This window comes from Parasteatoda tepidariorum, chromosome 6 (genome assembly GCF_043381705.1).
Source record: "Parasteatoda tepidariorum isolate YZ-2023 chromosome 6, CAS_Ptep_4.0, whole genome shotgun sequence".
Classification (NCBI taxonomy): domain Eukaryota; kingdom Metazoa; phylum Arthropoda; class Arachnida; order Araneae; family Theridiidae; genus Parasteatoda; species Parasteatoda tepidariorum.
Window position 1 is genome coordinate 34,599,926 of NC_092209.1, and position 22,441 is coordinate 34,622,366.

General features: G+C 28.1%; 1 long non-coding RNA gene across 2 annotated transcripts in view; it reads left to right on the forward strand.

The window, feature by feature from the left end:
* LOC122269141 (uncharacterized) overlaps positions 1–22,441 on the forward strand; it is a 149,476-nt gene that overhangs the window by 16,537 nt on the left and 110,498 nt on the right. For both annotated transcript variants that reach the window (XR_011636991.1, XR_006225000.2), the window contains exon 2: positions 15,551–15,746. This is a non-coding gene — a long non-coding RNA (uncharacterized lncRNA). The remainder of the gene's footprint in view (positions 1–15,550; positions 15,747–22,441) is intronic.

The window sequence follows — 22,441 nt, forward strand, 5'->3', positions numbered from 1 at the left end:
GCAATTTAAAATGATAAAAAAACATTGTATACTTTGAAATTCTCTTTTTCCTCCCAAATAAAACAAACAATTAAAAATAACCTTAAGAAATTATATTTTGCTTTAACTTATTTTTGCATAAATGAGTTTTATAATTGTGTTAAAAGAATTTTGATTCTCTAAAATAGCTCGAAAGATTTGATAATATACGTAAAAAGGGAAATAAACGTTAAAATCTTAAACTTTCAAAACCTCCTCTGACTACACTATCGCAACCATATTTTTTATACTGCAGTAAGGCCTTCACATTTGGCTTAAATGTGGTGACTGCGTTTGTGTAATATAGCCTATAACATCCATTTCAAAGCTTGAATAAAAGTGACCTTGTTGGCATTAGCATTCGATTTAAAGACACCAAAAAGTTAAATTATGCAAATTAAGTGATTAAATCTAGTTACGCGAACGGGAATAACTTGGAAAATGAACCATTTGAAATAAAAGACCATTGATACTTATAACCAAACTCTGAGACAAGGAAAAATAAATAAATGAATAAAAAATAAAATAAAATTTCAAGTTTGTGCACTATAGATAATACCACCACGCATATTGCTTCATATTAAATTTCTTCAGTATGTTCCTCCATTCATAGTGCCACCAAGTATGTTTCTCTTATTGTTATTTTGCCACTGTTGTCACTATCCACATAATTTTGCTTCGTGCATCACTCCATATATAATCTCATAACATGCTTTGAGTCATATATTATATTACAAAGCGTATTGCTTTACTCAAAATTTCACAAGTATGCGTCTCCACACATATTACCCACACATGTGTTACCCCATACACTATTTAACTATGTTTCTTGTTCCAAATATAATTTAACCACTTGTGTTGCTATCCACAGAATTAATATACAAGCCTTGTTCTACACTTAATTTTGAAACTTGTGTTGCTCCATAATTGATTGCACCACTTTATTGCTCCCTACATAACTCTATTATTATTGCTCCATACTTAAATTCATCACGTGTGATGCTCCTTTCATAATTTTAACATGCCTGATGTACCACACATAATTTTACCTCAGGTTGATCCGACTTTAATCATATTTAAGGCTTCATACATAATTTCCGCACGCATGTTGCTTCGCCACTTAGAGTAAAGAAACTGTATCTAACTTTTGCCTTTTGATTAGTCAACCAATAAAAACATATAAGGTAAATTCTTTTATCAAATCAAGGTAAAAAGTACTAGCACCCTTGTTGCAGGGTCCATAAAATCCATTTTACCGTAAAATCAATTTTACCATAAAGTCCTTTTTTTTACTGTAAAATATTATATCGTAATTTTGACAGATGGCGCATGGATTTACAGAAATTTTTCTTTAATTAAAGAAATTCAATGATTTTATAGTAAATATTACTGCAGAAATTACGATATATCAGATTTTTGATCTTTAAAATCTATAACATATTCCGATAAAAATGGGTTTTTACCGTGTTTTTTACAGTGTTCATTATACTTACGGCGACGTTTGGAAGCAAGACAGTAAAAATTTATATAAAATCAGCATATAAATTAAATAGTCAGTACTTATATCTTTCGAATTATTATTTTTCGAAAAACGACCTAAAAATTTCGAATCCGTTAGCAACAGCACACCCCTAACTAAATCTGATGATCATGAAACCAAATAAACTGCAAAGAATGGGACAAAAAGATCGACAACTGCTCTGCGGGAAGCACACCTCTTACTACCAACAATGAAATAAGATATCCATTTTATGCCCCGGTCAGCTTTTGGTCGAGGGCATTTTTTACCCGGGCACACTTTACAATTCCGCCTCCCAGTCTCAAAAATCTAATCTTCGTTTCGACTACTGGAGGTAAAAACGTTCGGCAAAAATGATGTTTTGGAAAGTTGAAGTCGTTTATATGGATTTTGTAAATTTTATTTTCTAGCCCACTTCCTTTTTTCTGCTTATCCTCGTATCTGGCTTCAATTCTGGGTGCGAAGCTAAAATTGAAATATAGTGTTTGATTCGCCCACAAGAAATTTTAAATTCAAAATCTGAAGATTTTGTTCAAAATTTATGGCGTGTATATACATATAAGCATTTACAGTTGAACGTTTGAATCTGAAATCATGAAATATAAGTGTTCTAAAATATAGCATTATGTCAACAGAAAATTTTAAGTTTGAAGGAAAAAACTAATTTTAAAATAGCTACACAGAGAAAAGAAGTATGGTTAAAATAGCCAGAATATGATAGAATTTTCCTTGTTTGTGGCACTATGGGGACACCAAATAGCTCGCTGATTTTTACCGAAGCGCTTTGGTAATGATTTAAGTAAAATCAACAATAAAATATGGATTTATAATATATGAAAAAACTAGTAAAATTTGATAATTTAGAGAATGAAATCCATTTATTCGAACAAATTTACTAGGTTTTTAACTAAATATGTACAATAATTTAGAAAATTAGAATTTCCCATAGACTGTAACCATATGAACAGAAAAATTACTGATGAATACTTAGATGAATAGTTTAAATACCGTTTCTATTGATTTTCATTACCAGACTTGTGTTTTTTAATGTAAATGTCATTACCATACAGTACTGCAATATTATCAGATTTTTTTTCTCCGTGTATATGTGCTTACTGTCATAAATATTCAATATTTGTATATCTTTTACATGCTTACTGCCAATTTTTGAGAAATGCACCTACTGGGAAGTTTTTTGACTTCCTGAATGTTTGCGAGTTAAAATTAGTAAATTCTTGTAAATAGTATATGAGAAATTACTAAAATTCCTTTGAAAAACCGATACAAATATTTAATGTTAACTGAGACAAAATTTATTTGAGTCTACTCTCTATTTACTAACATTTTCTGACAAAAACGTCTAAATACAAAGTTTTTATGATATTTTATAAAATTCCCTTAAATAAAATTTTTAAAATAATTCAATAAATGTCCTATTATGACATTATAAAATTTTGTTTTCGTAATTCACTAACAATAGGATAGCATAATGCACAGTTTTGAATCTGAAAAATGCGTTTATTCTTTTAATATTTTAAGCTATTTTATCATTAAAAAAATACAAAGTTTCTTGCATAATATTAAATTTGATTTCAAAATAAAGGGTGTGAAAGATTTATTATGCGTAAAAATAATTAAACTATTATGTAATTTTATCCATCCAAACTTCCACTATCATATTTTATACAACAATTAACGAAAATTCCAAAGCTCTGTATTAATTTTTGAAATTGTTATAACTAAGGCCCGGATTTTGATGACATTTGCATTTTTTTGCATTTTTTGCATTTTTGAACATTTTTTGTCTTTTAGAGCATTTTTTTTTAGATTTATAGGGCATTTTTCTTTAAATTTTGGGGCGTATTTTGCATTTTAATGCATTTTTTAAAGTTTTTTGTTAATTTTTTCCAATTTTTACTGTTTTTTATCAATTTTCATTATTACACTGGCTTCCAAACAATGAAGAAAATCTATGGAATATTAACAGGTGAAGCAAAATCTTTTCAAATTGAAGAAGAATTGTAAGTAAGTGAGACCGTCTTTTTCAAGTACGCACCTATAACATCAGTCGACGTTGAAAGAAGCTTCTGCAGGAATGAAAATTTACTTTCAGACAAGAGACGCTCGTTTACATTTCAAATTATCAAAAAAGATTTAATAATCCAATGTAATTCTGATATTTAGTAATATTATGAGATGGAGGTTGTTATATCCATTAAAGTTTCTATACAAAATAAAAATATTTTGGTGTCAATATATTTTCCTTTTTTTTGTTATTTTAGGATATAAAACATATTTTTTAAACCTTAATGAACGTAGAACAAGTATTGCATTGCTTTATATTTTTTAAATGACTCATAATAATTTTAAAGACCAAAATATTTTTTTAATACAATATTTTTGCATTATTTAAGGCTTTTTTTGCGCAATTTTTGCATTTTTAAGGGCATTTTTGGCCCTTTTTAAGGGCATTTTTTAAGGGCATTAGTTGAGATTTTTTAGGTCATCAAAATCCGGGCTCTAGTTATAACATTTTAAATGCAAGTATATGAAAATTAAATGCATAGCGATGTGATTTAAATAACAGTTTAGAAGACATATCGGTTTATAAGTTTTTCTGACAATTGTTGCTAGCGCATTTATTCCATTATCATCTAAAAATAAACCGTGCTTTGTACTTATATCTCAGAATTAGTACATTGAGAGTTTTATTTAAATATACCCATCCCTGTTTTAGTATTTGCGAGTCAAAGAGAAAACAAACGCTATTATACTGTAGAAAATTCCAAATCAAATAACGGTATAAAATACCCGCACTTAAACTAAGGAAAAATCCTTTTTTTTTTTCTTAAAATATGTATTATACCGTGATTTTTACAGAATTATTTATTTAATTAGAGTGATTCAGTAAATTTACGATATTACTGTAAAAATTGGGGTACATCAAATTCTGTCACATGTTCCGGTAAAAATGGATTTCATTGTAAAAGGTACCTAAGTGCCGGTACTTTTGACCGTAAATTTGCCCCGAAACTTTTTACCCAATAAAATAAACATTTTAAGATTTTGTAGATATATTTAAACTTGATCAAATTCGTAAACATATAATAAAAAATTTATCATTTAATTGGAAATGAAGTACTGTGAAGCATTAAAACCTTTAAAAAAAGACTATAGTTACTCAGAATACTGATGGTACTAAATACTATTTTAAGATCCAAAATCGTACTGTCACAGAATTGAACAAGAATTTTTTTTTCTCCACGGATGGGGAAACTTGACCCTTGAAATATTATGACTCTTGAAAATAGGGTACCAATAATTTACGCAAGAAGGCTGTCTGAAACATGAATCTATTAGAGTTAACTTTTGCCATCTCAAAGAAGTAGTACTTATAAAGTTTTGTTTTATTTCCACTGATTTCCTTCAAATTTTGCGATGTTTCAAATATTAAAAACTACGTTGATTTAAATGGTGTGAAAACTTTATAACCGCTTGCAAAATTGTTTCGATACGCTTTATTAACGCGTGAGATAATAAGACATACTCAATAAGTGAAATTAATATTAAGAGTTCTACATTTTTAACCTGTGTCCTGACTAAACTATAGGGCCATATTATCCCCCCCCCCTTATACCGTAAAAACTATGTTTGTGAAAAAAATATATAATTTTGCGCTTGGTTTCTTAACTTAAAATATCACGTTCACTGCAGGTTGTGTACTGGAACATAAAAATCCGATCAATAATTCAAAAATTGATCATGATGTTTACTTTTTTGTTCACTGTGTATTGATTAATCTCTAACTTTCAAAGTTTTCTATCTCATATTTCTCTTTTTATTACTTTTAAAAAAAGCATCCGCACCATTTTTTAAATTAAACAAATTCAAGTATCAAACTGTGTGGTTAGCAACATTTAGCATTTGTTTTTAAAAAGAATTGCTATTTAAAAGAATTGTTATTAAAATTAATTAAAATTGACAAATGTAAGAAAAATAGTCGTTAAAAAAACATTCAAAAGTTCTAAATCTCTTAACCTTTTGGGACAAATGAGACACCGGTGTCCCTTTTTTATGTATTTTTGCAGCTCTTATTACAAGCTAATTACAGGCGTTTTTAAATTATAAGAAAGAGTCTAATAGTTAGTAAGAAATATCTGTCAGTTTAACGGAATTATATTTGTTCTAAAACATAAAGTAAAAAAAAATAGTTAGAAATCTTTTTTTGCATCCAGATTTAAAATTTTAACAATAATTAATTTTTTTAAATTGATGATATTTCAGTGATGAATAACTGCTTCTCTTTGATCGAAATACCTGCCAATATGTGCAAAAATCTGTTTATTAAAAGTTCTTCGTCAAAAGCTTAAAGTTCCTTAACGAAGAAAAAATAAATAAATATTCTTTTGCTCCATAAATTAGATAAAAGCATAATTTTTTCACCATTTCATAGAAAACTAATTACTTAATATTATAAAAAAACATATTAGTAAAAAATATCAACACTTTAAAAATGTATTTTATGTACCACCATAATATCGATATAAAATAACTGTATATAAATTTTAAAAAAAATTCTTATGCATTGCATTGATTTGCAAATAAATCTCATCACTCCATCACTACCAATATACATTAAAAATTCTCTACAGACATTACAAGTCGAAGCTTTGGGCAATAAGTACCATTAATGATGTTACTCAACAAATAACCCAAGTATTACAATGTATAACGTTTGATGCTCAATTTATTTAGAAATGGGTAGTTCCTGATTTTGGGAAAAGGTGCTCCCGTATTCATTCCTGGAGGGCATTTGCAACCCTCATATATATAGAGCTCTAATCCCCATTTCAAATGCAAAATATTCGCACATTTTCTCCTCGCGCGGATGGCGGAAATCTCTGCATACTAAGAGGACTGCATTTAAACCGCCCTCAAACAACCACCACTGAAAGTTTTGCAATCCAGAAAGATTATGCATCCTCTGTTACAAATGATATTGCATTATTTAACGAGCTTTATTTCAGAAACTGTTTCACATAAAGAATATATTCAAATATATAACTACTTTTTAAAATTGTACCAAGCTATTTTTAGAGTCGTACGATTTGATGCATTTAAATAAAAGAAAAAAAAGGAATTTTATAACATTAAATATTAAAATTAAGATTTTGTCGGGCCATAATAAATTAAATTCAACTTCTTAATGGAAAAATTTTTCATTTCAATTTTTGCTTTTACTAATCTTGCTATAATTTTGAAGACATCTACTCTACTCCTCTTTTGGTCTTCGATTCCATTCAAGTCAACGGGTTCATAGATCTGATATGACTTGGTCAGGCCAGATGAGGATAAACAACAACAACAGCAACTAATTTAATCGCCAAAACGGACACTCTATCTAATTTTAAGCGCCCACCGAGGACCGATCATAAGGACATGATTCCCAGCCGAACACAGAAGTCAAGCATCACTGGCTGCGGTCAGTAGGTGGGTAGGTGACCACATTGATCAGCTTGCGTAGGTACCGAAGGTGTGTGGAATGGGTCCTCGTACCGTAAAGTACTAGATTTCGCACGCAGGTCATCAAGCTACTAAAGCGGAGGGTTCATTTGTCCAGGCCCATCTCCTCTACAAGAGATCAAAAATACGATAACATGCCTTTGGATCATCCTCAAGGTTATTTCCCAATCCGCCACCAATAGCCCTTTGGGCAGCTCTAGCGCGTGACGTAAATAAAGTATCTACGTATCTAATTTTACATTCGCTGTCCGATTTTAAACTCCCAGGCACCAGTTGCTTTAGTAAAATGCTGAAATAAATATTGTTTTTAAGGTAATGTTTTCGTTACAATATCACTAGTTATGTGCGTTTACATATTCTCTTTTGTCAAAATGTTGCGAAGTTAAAACAGTTTACGTCAATAGAGTATAAAACGTATCCACAATGCACATTGCCAATATTAAAACTAAAAAGAAAATATTTTGCAGTATTATGTCAATTCAATTTATTGATTTATTTCGCATAGCCCTCATTAATAATTAAGCATTAACGCAAACAGCAATTAACACATTCACCCCTGAATCTCATTCACGCCTATTTTTGAGTACTTGAAACAGGTAAACTTTTATTTTCCATCTGCATATTTTTGAAACCAATGATAGTTCTTTTTCTAAACCAAATATTATCCTACAGCTTCAGTGCCTAGGGATTATTTAATCAACAACTAACTTTACTAAACACGGGAAATTTAATGTTAAATTCCCTAACTCAATATTAAATACTTGCATCTCGTTGCTCCATCTCTCTGCACTCATTTAAATTGCTGGTCCGAAACCAATTCCGGAGCATGCTCTCAGAGAATTTCCGTACAAGCAATATACACAAAACCTGGTTCAACCATATTTTAACTATCCCAAATCAGCCCAGGTTTACGGCAGTCGCTCTCTTTAGACTTGTAACGGGCTATGACTGTCTGGCCAAACACCTTTTTAGCATAAACATTTTTGACTCTCCTAAATGCAAGCTCTGTCGCCTTGGGGAGGACATGGACTTGCCCCATATTTCCGTCTGTCCTGCGCTCATCTCCACTACTGTGTGTGGACGCTACTGGGAAGCTAGGGCCCGTATGGGCTAAGCATGTCACTATGCATTCAATTCTATTTATCTCTTTTTGCCTTGTTTTTCTTGTTATTTTATCCTTTTTGTTCTTTTAAATTGGCCTGCCATTGGAGAAAAAAAATTTTAAAAAAATATTAAATACTTTTAATTTTTAAATTCATTTCATTCTTGTTTAAATTATGTCTCTGTAACTAAAGGTACAGTTATGAGTTCTTGGATCCCTGTGTTCCTTTTCAAAGGGATTCAGTTGCTTACGATGTCATTTTATAACTGACACGCAGCCAGATGTTTGTAGATAAGTAATGAAATCCGAAACTTCTTTTAATTTTGCACACCAGCGTAGATCTAAACAAAGAAACCAATTTATCATTTTCATGAAACATATATTAAAAATATCTTTGTTTCATCAATGCGAGAGCAGTTAAAAATTACCATATTTTTTGGACCACTTAATTTTACTCTTCGCATATTTTTCCATATCTCGAGAACTTTTAAAACGAATAAAAAAAAAGTTACCCGCAATTATGGAGTTCATTTGTCCAAAGATAACTTGTACCTGGAAAAAATAAGTCTTAATGATTTAATATTGTATTTTTTATTCTTTTATTTAATAATAGTAAATAAACTTGAATTGTAAAATATACTAATTTTTGCATTGCTTTAAAGTACTTAACTATAAGTTAAAAAAATTCCAAAATTTGAACATAATCGATCGAATTATGATCTAAATATTTATGTTTATAATGTCGCTTATTTAATATTTAGTATCTTGAGATATTCAAACTAAGAAAAAAATTTTAGTAAAAACATCGTCAACTCCAATTCTTATCGAATAACTATCAAAAATCACATATATGCTTTTCTAAGTATTAAATTTTTACTTATTTTTAAAAAAAATTTCACTTTTAATTTAAAATATAGTAAGCTGATTAATCATCTAAATGTCAGAAAAACATTGACTATGCCTAAAAGGAATATTATACAATAAATAAATACAATAAATACCATACGTTTTTTCTTAATGAAACCAAATTAGGGAGAAATACAAAAATGAAATTTAAATGAATCAATAGGTTTCATTGCTTAACTCTAAGGAATCATAATAAAATTAACAATATTTTACAGTTAATTTCAACTAACTCTTTACTACTTGATAATCCTTACTTTGGTAAGAATTCCTGCCCTTTTTGGTGTTTCTATGGAGCCAAAATCACTGTAGAATTTATCACATTTTGGTAGTTTTGACCATATTTCTTTTATCAGTTTAAGAATATAATTTACATTTTCCCTATTGTTTAAAAAATGATAAGTTTGCTAAAGAAAATTCTTCTTATAATTAAATAATTTATTTTTGGATCATGCAAACCGTAATAAACTAAATTCAACTTCTCTAGGAAAAAAATATGCTTTATTTGAATAATAGTTTTTGCCAAATCCAATAACTCATAAAATTTATAAAAATAATGCGCAATATATATTCAATATTTCATCTTAAAGAAAAATTTATTTGTCAAATATATAGAAATTCAAAGTATTGAATTCTATGAGCTTAAAATTTTATTTAGTAGCGAATAATTTCAACTTTAATTAATCTACAAACATTGTCAGTCGTAACAATCCATACGAAATTCTCATTCAGCAATTATTCTCCAATTTGAAATCAGATTCGAAATCTATACAATTTCTAAAAGATTTAAAATTGAATTCATTATTTTGAAACATATCTCCGAAGGATTTAAAAGGAATTATCTCCCTTAAGTTAAAATTTACTTAGCCATGCATGTAGACTAACGCCAGAAAGACGTAGGCCTTGTCTGAAAAGGAAGAGATACGTATATTTCAAAATATCCCTTCTTGGAAGATGGGGACTTATCGCCTAATTCTAATTGTTGTCCAATTAATTGCGAGATCTGAGAGACGACCGCCTAGTTATCTATACGCATTTCTCTAGCCTTGTACCAACTGTGAGATTTTCTAACATTACCGGAAGGCATTTATTGGATGCAGTATGTGCAGAGACTGAAATGCTTCGACATTGTTGACCACTTCAGTATTTGCTGTATTTCAAATACATTCTGTACGCCAGAGTTGGCCGTCGATTACAGTAATCGATTACAACTGTAATTGATTACAGATAATTACTGCTATGTAATCAATTACTTGTAATCCCGATTGCATGTAATCATGATTACAAGTAATCAGAATTTTTGATTGCATCAGAGTAGAGAAAAAATGTAATCGATTACATTTTTCACTTACAGTAATCAATTACTTGTAATCATGATTACAAATTTTGATTACAACTGTAATCATGATTATAATACTCAACTACATTAATCAATTACTTGTAATCATGATTACAGCTGTAATCAAAATTTTTGAATTTTGTAATCACGATTACAAGTAATTGATTACTGTAATCGACAATTGTAATCATGATTACAGCTGTAATCAAAGTCGTAATGACGATTACAAGTAATTGATTACTGTAATTGTTTGTTGTAATCACGATTACAGTTGTAATCAAAATTAAGATATCTTGTAATCATGATTCCAAGTAATTGATTACTGTAATCAAAAAATGTAATCGATTACATTTTTGTCCAACTCTAGTGTACGCTGCACTTCAATGTATGCTGCCCTCAAATATATTAATACAAAAGCAATATTAAATTTAGTTTACTTAAAATTAAAAATTCTATCATTCAAAAAGTATAAACCTAAGATATTAAAAGCAATATGACCGTTAATATACACGGAGAAAATACTTCTGATAAAATAATCCAATTGTATATGTTTCTAGATATTTCTAGTAAAAAAAGCGCATTTTTGGTAAATAAAGCCATATATGTATAAAGAATATATGTAAAACCATTCATTTGGAAATTTTTCTGTTTATATAATAAGTATTTACTAAAAATTTTCGTTTACAAAGTTATAGTTCCCACGTTTAATAAATAATACAAAACTGAAAAGCGAATTTAACTGAATAAATGATTTTTATGCCATGCCCTCGGTATCATGATAAAATTATCAGAACTTACCAAGTTTACCAAATTTTATTACTCATTATAAAAAAAGTTTTTTTTAATGTTAATTTTACCGAAATCATTACCAAAGACCTTCGGTAAAATTTAACGAGCTTTTTGGTGTCTCCGTAGAGAGAGGCAGAATCATGGTAAATTTTACCACATCCTGGTAGTTTCGGCCACATTTTTCCTAGAGTACAAAAGGCGGATTACGGATTTGTGCCATTGTCAACATTATTAACCACTGCTATGAGTGCAATAGTTGAAAATTTGAAAATGTATCCAAATTCAAAATATGGCACCCAGACAAAAATGATGGAATTTTAAGGTTTTGGTAATGCTTTATTTAGAGTTTATATAGTAAAGAGGAAATTATTAAAAGTATAAACTTTTAAAACTGGTTTTAAATTTCAACAACACTTAATACAGAAACATCTTAAGATTTCAATAATACATTTTTTTAACGACAAACATGTTAAATCAGAATTTGATTCCCACTTAATTCAAGCGTAGCATTTACAACATTAAGTTGCCCTATTTTATTACCTAATTTCATTAAAATGTAACAAAATGAATGAGGTTGATTGAATGATTGAATATGAATGATTGAAGGACTTTTTGTTGAGATGTGGATCCCAGATTTACACTGAGAAAAACGTGTGGTCAAAAATATCAGAACATGGTAAACGTTACCTTGTGTCTGGTTCTAAGAGAAAAGCTCGAAGCTTCCCAAAAGCTCGGTAATTTTAATTGAAGCAACTTTTTTTTATATTGATTCTGGAAAAATGAACAGCAAAATATGGTTTTATAATATGTGATAAAATTTGATAAATGTAATGAAATTTTTTAAATTTATCATGATGCCTTAGAACATGGCGGTTAAATTTATTCTTCAATTTTGAATTTTTTGTTAAATGTGTGGTAATAAGGATTATGGTTTTGAAAAACCTAATATCCAGTAAACCGTTATTACATGAATTGAAAAAATAATGGTATATATATACCGTATATTTTAGTTTAATTAATCAGAATTAATTTAGCTTTATTAAACAGAATGTTTTTTTAACAAAGATTTTTTTTATTAAAAACAATTTCTCCATGTATTTTTTGTTGTATTTGCGAGCATAATTTATCTCTTTTTCGGACTACTATGTCAAAGGAAAATTTTAGGATAATTGATAAAATTTTAGGATTTGATATATAGTTTTAAAAGGGTTTAGACTAATTCCTACAGTGCAAAATTATGAATACCATTTGCACATGTAAACATCTTTTGAAATGCAGCTTGATGCAATTTGAATCCCTAAAATTGAAAAACTAAAAAATAATCAAATAAATCTTAATTTTATGAAATTATTTCGCAATCTCTAGCCCCAGAAAAAAATACGCAAGTACTTATAAAATATTCTTGATTTAAAATATGCCGAATGTAACAGGTCATAATATTTAAATTACAGCGCATTACAAACCTAAATAGTATCTTGACATATGGTAAAACACTTCTGTTGAAAAGAAAAATGTATCTGAAATTCTAGTAGGTAAGATGACAATATACAAACATATATAAACAAACATATACAGGGCTGACTAGACAGGGCTAAAAAAGAGAAAAAAAACGAGTAGCAAAACTATTCTAGGTCTATTCTTTTTCAGTAGAAGTATATTACCGTTATTAGTCCTTATTTTACTCAGTAATAAAATATAAATTAATTTGTAAAACGTATTACTGTGTACAAGATGTTATGACTGTTGGTAAGCCCTAGTAGTCCTAAATATTTTACTCCTACCCAAAACAAGTTAGAAAATAAATAATTAAATTACCCGTTTTCCTCTTTTGAATACCACACTGAGAAAAGAAATCTGGTAAAATTTACACTCTCTGGCTCTATGGAAACACCAAAAAGGTCGGTAAAAGGCTGTAAAATGTTATAAATTTCAAAAACGTGATAAAATTTGATATTTTCATCATTATACTTTAGAGCATGTCATAAAAACCATTTCTTCTGTTTAATAAAGATTTGAATTACATCTCAATTAAGAGTTATTCACAAGTATCACTCTCACTTTTGCATTCACTTTTAAATTTCCATTTCTATAATTATTGTATTCTTATGCACAGCAATTGAAGTTAGTTTTTTTTTTTTTTTTACAAAAAATAAGCGTGATTAAAGGAATAAAATCGAATAAGTTATAAAAATGTTTAAAAGCTAGATGTGTTTTATAAATTTTATTTGTAATTAAACTTTAAATGAATGTTTAATCAGTAGTTTAAGACATTTCTGAATAAAAGTTCCCTGCCCTTTCAGAAATTTTACATGCTTCGGGCATGTCGAGCAATATCGTAGCAATATAGTTTTCGGAAAATATGTCGGGCAATATAGTTTTCTAATCCTGCTGTATACATTATTACTGCAATATATTCAAATTATTATGCTACGCATCAATGGTTTAAATATGCGTCAAGTTTATTCAAAGTTTATATAAAAGTTTATATAGTTTAGAAACAACTACTATAAATCTACACGAATGCTGGGAAAAACTTTTTTACCATCCTAATATTTCAATCTCCTTAATATTTTAAAGTAATAAGTGTCCTAACTCTTCCATTGAGTGCTTCAAATTCTATCCCAATATGTAAACTAATTTTTAATCAAATGTCTGTTTTTTATTACTTTAATTTTCCTTTTATATTTTTATTTTTACTTTAAAAATTATATTTTTTGAAACCTTATCCATGAAAACACAAAATGGTTTTTAAATTTTTTTTATCTAATAATCAAACACAAAAACATCACACTGTCTAAAATTATGGGTTTCTAGCAGCGTAAAATGAAATTTAGATAATAACTAAAATAATAATAGTTATAGTATAGTCTGTATTATTAAATTAAAAATTTTATGATTTTTTACCCTTAAGCATTAAAACTCGATTTTATTGTAATGTAATGTCAAATGAACTTATAGTGAGTGCGAATTTTGTATGTCTCTTAAAACACAACGTAGAAAGCTTTAATCCCATAATTTAAATTAATGTTAAAATGATTCGATATAAATTTAATTCTTCAGTTATAAAAGATGTTTTACATAACGTTGCGCATAAAATTTAATATTCAACATTACAATATTCAATTTTTAAACAGGGTTTATTTTTATATCTAAGAGCATTTTTACTGTCGACCAAATTCAACTGGTTAAGAAATAGACGGTGGGAGAAAATTGTTTTTGATTTAAATCATTTACAGTTAATATTTACAATGATATTTACTTACTCAACAGAAGAATCTTTACTATATGGGCAACACAGCTGTTATTCTAGATTTTTTTAACAAAGCTTAATCTAATATTTCAGTACAATTTTGTAATCAGCATTTTTTAAAAGGTTACTTAATTTTATGTATTTTTCTGTCTGTTTTTCATCACAGTGGTCTTCTAATCATAAAGACACGGTTCCCACTGACATGGTTCCCAGTAGTGGCAGCTGTTAGTGGGCGGGTGGGTGACCACTTTGATCAGCCTGTGAAGAAACCGAAGAAGTGTGTTGTCGGTCCTCGTTAAACTGCTGTACCGTCTAGTGCTCGACTTCGCGTCCTGGTCGTCAAGCTACTAAAGTGGAGAAGCCATCTTCGTTGATTATAGAAAAATTTAAGACAAATGTAGTTCAGATGTTTTAATTCTGTAATAGATACTAAATTATGTTATTAAATACGTTCTTTTGCTTTAACAAGATATTATATTTTTGCGATATATAATTATTTTGTGAATTTTTTAGAAAATGTGAAAAAATAATAAGTGTATTGAAATTAATGAGCAGTAGTTAAGCACCTAATTTAGATGGATGGAAATTCGCATGTAAATACGTAATTCAAAGTAATGAAATTATGATTCGATCTCGAACCCATATTCATAATAGCTTAAACTTTCTTTGCTGAAATATAATCATATCTATGATGAAATATGTTTGCACAATGAAGACGAAAAATATAAACAAGTAAGCAATAAAAATATTGTGCAATACAGTTGAACATGAATTTGTGAGGAAAATGTGATTATTTGAAAAATCAGTTAAATAAAACAAAAATAATGAACAGGTTGCAGAAAATTACTATTACAATAAATGTTTTGTGTACTCAAAATTTTTAACAATTTCCTATTATTTTTTGTTTGTTATTTATTCTTTTTTTTTCTTTCTGTTATTTAACTCTATGTTATTTATCTTTTTGAACTTAAGGCAATTTTTTTATGTTATATGCATATTGTACATCTTGAACTTCTTAATTTTAAAAACGCAGTCAGATATAGAAAGTAGTATTTATTCCTATTTTTCATTTCTGTAGAAGTAAAATTTCTTTTTTGTTGTATGCAGTGGCCAAAAATGTCTGTGATCAAGTATTCGAAGATTTCCGTTTGGTAATCCCACTGGCTTGCGTTTGCTACTAGTCTTGCTTTACTATAAGATGACTTGGAAGCTCCATTCAAAAGGGATTACGTTTGTGGACGTATTATGGAAATAGATCCCAAACTAATGGACCGGAATTCAGAGCACTGGATATTATGGAAAGGTATTTCTTGCATTTATCTAGGCCTCAAGCTTACTCACTAATTGCGTGGATTATAAAGTGTAGGAAATTTATGGCGATACGAGAGCCATGTTCCGAAAAACGATTCGTGAAATTTTTAATAAAGACATCCTATATAACACAAAAAAAAAACTAATTTATATTTCCTAAATATTTTTCTATTCATGGCGTGTATTTTAAAGAGTCTCCAAAAATGTTTCTGACGTGCGGTATTGGGCACTTAAAATGTTGGTATTGCATAATATATTTCTGTTATATTTAATTTGCTTATTTTTACTGGTAGTACTTCTTTATGAATATAGATGGCAGCACAATAAATTAAAAACTTGATTTTATAATTAATATCTAATGTTTTATTGGTAAGTTTTACAGTGTATATAATGAGATTCGAAGTGAAAAGTTAATGGAATTTCAAAAAGAAAAATATTCTTTTTTTTTAAAATCTAATTTTTTCAGTTTTGACTTTTTTAATAATAGTTAGCTCTTAAAGTTGAATAGATAGCACCACAATACAGTTTTCGTTTTGGAAGAAAATATAAGAGTATGCAGTGTATTCAATAAATTCTAATGCATAACAGTTAAATTTTGGCGTATAATTGAAAAAATACGATGCGAAAAGAACTTCGATAAAAAAAATGCGAAAAATAGTGAAACTTTGTGCGATTTTTGTTGTAAAAAATAACCGACTTTGGATCGTCTTGAAATGATTCTGTATGGTGAAAATCTTGATAAATATTTTTAATGTCATTTGTGATATTAAAAGCATCTCTTAAATATTTACATTTCACGCTCATTGGTGATTAGTAGTAAAAGAATACAAAATATTTAATTCTATAATAATAGAACTTTCATAATAACAGTGATGAGTAGGTAATCAAAGTGCGTCATTGATCTTAGAAATTAACTAAACTTTTTATCAATATGAATTTTATATTTTAAATTCTTATTTTTACAGCATATATAACCTTTAAGGAAAAGAAATATATTCTGCCGAAGTAGATCATAGTTAAGAATAGGAAATAAAATTTTAAATTAATTTTGAGTATATTTTGTAGTACACTTTCAGGACCAGTAAGCATAATATTTTTCTGTCAGCCCGTACAGCGGAAATATATTCAAAATAACTTATGAAAGACAATGAGTGAACGAAATCTTTCTAAATATCTCTAAATTTGAGATTCAACTAATTTTTTTATGTAAGTATTTTGAGAAAAATAATGATATAAAACGAAGAAATGTAACACAGAAGAATTATCGATGGGAGATTCTTAAACTTTGAGAATTATAATAACTACATTTCAAGTCAGTGTTTAAAAATTTGGAGGTGAAAGGTTAGTATTTGAATGTAAATGAAGAAAAATTTGCAGACTACTTGGTTTCAGGTCGTGCAATCACGAAGAAAATAAATTCTGGTAAAATTACGTAATTTTACACCACATACCACATATGGTACCATACTGTATGGCAACGACACTTCTGATAAAAAAAAAATCATGATTCTGGTTAATAAATCCAAAATATGCGGAATTTAAACCATTCATTTCGTTCATGCTGTAACGTTTTTTTTGGACATACTGATTTTTAAAATTATAGTTCTTATTACCTCACATTTAATACAAAATACAAAACTAAAAGTTGAATTTTAACAAATAAATGGTTTTTATGCCATATTTAAATTTATCATCATAAAACTACTAAACTTTACATTATTTACCAAATTTTACAACATCACAAAATTTTATCACACACTATAAAACCATATTTTTTATTTATTTTACCAAAATTATTAAAGTGCTTAAAAAATTACCGAGCTTTTTGGTGTCTCCATAAGACTAGAAACACTGTAAATTTTAACATATTTTGGAAGTTTTGACCATTGGTTTTTTTCTCAATACTAATAGTATTATCTTAAAAATTAAAAAAAAAAAAAGAAAACTTAAAAATGTTTCAAAATCAACCATGTTTTAATAAATTAAACCATAGTAGCATGTAATTAAGCTCAAGAAGGATTAAATCATATTATTATGATTCAATTTTGCACTTTATAACAGTTGCAGTAAAATTAAGGAATGTTGTGATCCAATAGAATCCAAAATTTCTACTGTTGAGGTACAATTTAAAGTCATTATTAAATAAACTTAATTTCCGAGGCTATTTTATTTATTTATAACTATATCAAATTATTCATTTTTTAACCAATCTAATCTTAAATCTTAAACGATAAACCCGTTCAAATTTTTCTGCTAGGTTTTAAATTCAAAACTAATTCCATTGAATGCGAATCGTAATAATAAGTAATCAAGTTTAATAATTGGTTCAATTTGACCATAAATTCAATTAAGTTAAATTTGCTGTCTATTAGCTTAATTTGGTTCAATTTGACATCTTATTAAGTTTACAACAAACTTAAACGATATTATAATTCAATTCCAGCTTATATAACAAAACCTATCATTTTATAAGTTAAGAAATGATAATTATCAATGACAAAGCCCTTTGATTAAAAAGATTGTTTACATTGCAAATGATGTTTCTTATAGTTTTCAAAATAATGATATCCCATCACGGTTAGTTAGATATCAAATCGCAGCGAATTTTTTTAGGACTTAAGTATATGTCTGACTAGAAAAAGCTATTTTTAACTTCCTATTTATAGACTAATAAACAGTAAATTGATGGATTGAACTACTATACAGTAAATAAATAAAAAACGTTTCCAATCTAGAATATGTCTCTGAACTTATACACAGCTTATTAAACATAATATAGTTTACAATGATTTGAAAAGCAATAGTTAGCAGTAAATGTGATTTCTATGTTACTTGATTAACAGAAAAGGTACACGAAATTTCTTTAGGAATGAGATAGTTAAGATAAAAAAAAAGCAACATTACACTAAGGAAGAATTGCAAATCAGGAAGGCATTAGATCCTGGAGTAACAAACAGAGAGAAAGGATCCAAAAAAGGAAGTATTTCTTCCTATGTCTCACTTAAAGCTAAAGTCTAATGGAGTAAATTTGCGCCAAAAAAAAAAAATGATTGAATTCTTCAAATTCTTTTGTAACTCGTTCCCGGGTTTATCCGATCTATATTTAGAAGACAAACCATCTGAAAAATAAAGAAAATTTTAAATTTTGCAAACTAAACCGAAAAAGGAGTATTTTTCTTTTTTTAAATCTGTATTGAAAATAAATTCAATATAACGCATGGAATACAGTTAAGATTTTTTTCAACAGTTGAAAAAGGTTATTGATAGAAAAATAATAGATTTTACAGTTCGAATTATTGATATTGTTTAATCAAGTAGCTAGTTTTTCAAAAATGTGTGATTAGTGTTAAAATGTTCCAACTTAAAATCTAAGCTAACTTTGAAAGTTAGAAACATAAAATCATCAGCAATTAAACTTAGTTATGACTGCAATACAAAATCTAAATTTTACAAGTATGAACTTACTGACTTAAGATATTTATAAAACTTAAAAGAAGAAAAAAACATCATATAAGGGAGCTTAATTTCGGTGCGTCCCAAATAATAATTCCACAACCTTTAAACAGAAAAAGGAGTACTTTTCGTTTTTTAAATCTCTATTGAAAATAAATTCAATATAACGCATGGAAGACAGTTAAGATTTTTCAACGGTTGAAAAAAGTTACTGATAGAAAAATAATAGATTTTACAGTTCGAATTATTAATATTGTTTAATCAATTAGTTAGTTTCTCAAAAAAATGTAGTTAGTGCTAAAATGTTCTAACTTAAAACCTAAGCTAACTTTAAAAGTTAGAAACATAGAATCATCAACAGTTAAACTTAGTTATGACTGCAATACAAAAACTAAATTTTACAAATATGAACTCACTGCTTTAAGTTATTTATATTTTGACTTAAAAGAAGAAAAAAATAAAGCCAGATTTTATAATAACCAATAAAACTACAACTTAATTTCGGACCGTTTCGAATAATGATTTCAGAACCATTAAATAGAAGAAATTATTTTTCTTTTTCAAATCTCTATTGGAAATACATTCAATATAACGCATGGAAGACATTTAAATGAACAAGATTTTTTCCTTTTTCCCCAAGACAGAAGTTTTTCGAGTGGAAATGCACCTTCTAAGTAATTATCTTGGTTAAGAATTTTCCCTTTGAAAGAGATAAGCATTCAGAACAAAGAATGTGTGTAATGATTTGTATAACGCCTCGAATATTTCTTACTTTTAGAAAATTTAGATTTCTTTTAGGCGTTAGTTTATTATTATTACTGCAGAATTCAAGCGAAATAAAGATAAGCACGTTTGAATAGAATTTCCATTTAATAAATGTAACTAGTGAAAAGAATAATTCTGTGTTTCGAGATTGCTCCATCGAATTGTAGGAACTTTTCTAGATAAAGTATCTTAATCAAATACTTCAAAAATAAAATTTAAATGTCATTAGCAAATGTTTCTGAGAAACAAACAAGTCGGACGTTAAACTGAGAAAGAATATTCATTTATTTGAAAGAATTAACGTAACACTTTCAAATAAAGTTGTGTATTTTTTTCAAAATCGAAATTGGAAAGTAATGTTTAGAATTTTTTAGATTACCATAACAATTTATTGTATCTTCAATGCATGAATAGTGAATTGATTTCAAGCAAGGAATTATTTTATTTCTATGTTAAAAAATCAGTCATGGGTGTTTGTATAAATTTTGTTTTGCTGTCTTAGTATACCATAAGTTTTGAAATTGCGTAGGTGTGTAGATAAAAATATATGCTGTAGGATGGAATAAAATCATTTAACATTCGAATTAACATTAGTTCAAAAATTCTAAACTGCTAAAGTTGTAGTAAAAAAATACCATGTGGGCCGCTCTGTAGCTTCCAAGAATGTAATTAAGGGATTAAAATATGACATGCTCAAAAAGCCATTTTTGCTTATGAACTTAAAACCAGTTTTTTTTTAAAAAAAAATTAATTTGTTATTGCTATTTCGCGTGTTTTTTTTTTGTTTTTTTTTGCTGTTCTTTTTGTGTATGAATTTATTGACTTTTTTGTTGTTTTAATATTGGCTATAATTATTCACTGATGTAAAAAATTCTATATGTCTCTCCCGAGATCTTTATTTTAATGAGCAGAAGTTATAAAGAAAAGATAGATAGAGAAGAAGGGAGATTAGGATGTTCTCACACTGAGAAAAAAAATAAGGTCAAAACTACCGGAATATGGTAAAATTTTCCATGTATCTGAATCTACAGAAACACCAAAAAGCTTAGTAATTTTTACCGAAATGCTTTGGTAATGATTTTGGCAAAATTAACAATAAAATACGGTTTTGTAATCTGTGATAAAATATGGTAAACGTTGGTAATTTTATCATATCTTACAGCATGACATAAACACCATTTATTCGATTTTCAGTATTGTATTTTTGTTACTAAGTGTGTGATTTTAAGAATAGCAATTTTGAAAACCAGATTGTCCGGTAAATCGTTAGCATATAAACGTAAAAAATACCAAATGAATGGTTAAATTATCGAATGTTTCTGTTTTATTTACCAGAATTATGTTTTTTTCCCCTTTTTTTCCTTTTTATATCAGAAATGTCATTACAGTACGGTAATTTTATCAGAATTTTTCTCGGAACAAAGACATCTTTAGCATAACGTGAAACTTTTAAAAATATAAATAACTTATTTCAAGATTGATGAAAGCATTTTTTGACTTTATATAAGGACATAAGGTTATCGCTAACGAGTAAAATTTCATTTCTTTTATTTCTTCTAAATGTGTTTCAAATTCTGTTTCCCTAAGATTAATTTGTTTTCAAATAGAATGAATTATTTTCAAATCCAGGTAATAATTTTTTTTATTGTATTTAACATATTAACAAGATGCGTTTACATAAAACTTCAATAATTATGTATATATTTTAACAAAATGATCTTTGCCCCTTTAAAATACATCGACTGTTAAAAAATTATGATGATTGAGAAGCAATCATGGTTGCTCTGCGGAGCTTTCAAGTTGAATTAAAAATTTACGATTTTGTTAATAAAAATTAATGTCCAACTGTAAATATAAAAATACTAAAATTAATGCATCTCAAAACGCAAAAGTGGGACAAATATTTATACAGATTGCTTCGTAATCACCGTCCCTAACTGACATTTTTAGATTTCACTTAAAAAGGAAGTCAAAAAGTGTCCACGTTAAGTGTTCTAAATTAATAGTTAAGCTAGGGAGAAAAACTCTATCAAAATTGTCGTAAAACTAGATAGAAACATGGGATAAAAACCACTTAAGCCAGTTTCATTGTCTGATGAAATTTAAAGTAGTTTCTATCAATTGTTTTTTCCTCTCTGTTTCATCTAGCAATCAAACAGGAAATCAAATGATTTTTTACACTACGTGCCTCTAGAATATTTCATGAAACTACTTCGCTCTTGTCATCTTAGATCACTCCGGGAGTTCCCTATCATTTTATTATTTGATTTTAAAATCGTTTGCTTCGTATTGCAGAATAGTACAGGGATTAAGTCACCCGTTTAGTAACCACGTATCCTGGTTTTTCAAACTCTTTTTGAGCAGACAAATAACGCCTAATTCCATACGTTTACCATAGTTCCATCGCAACCAACTACATGAAAAGCATAATTTCTTTCGCTATTTAGAAAATTCTCAATAGATCTTTCA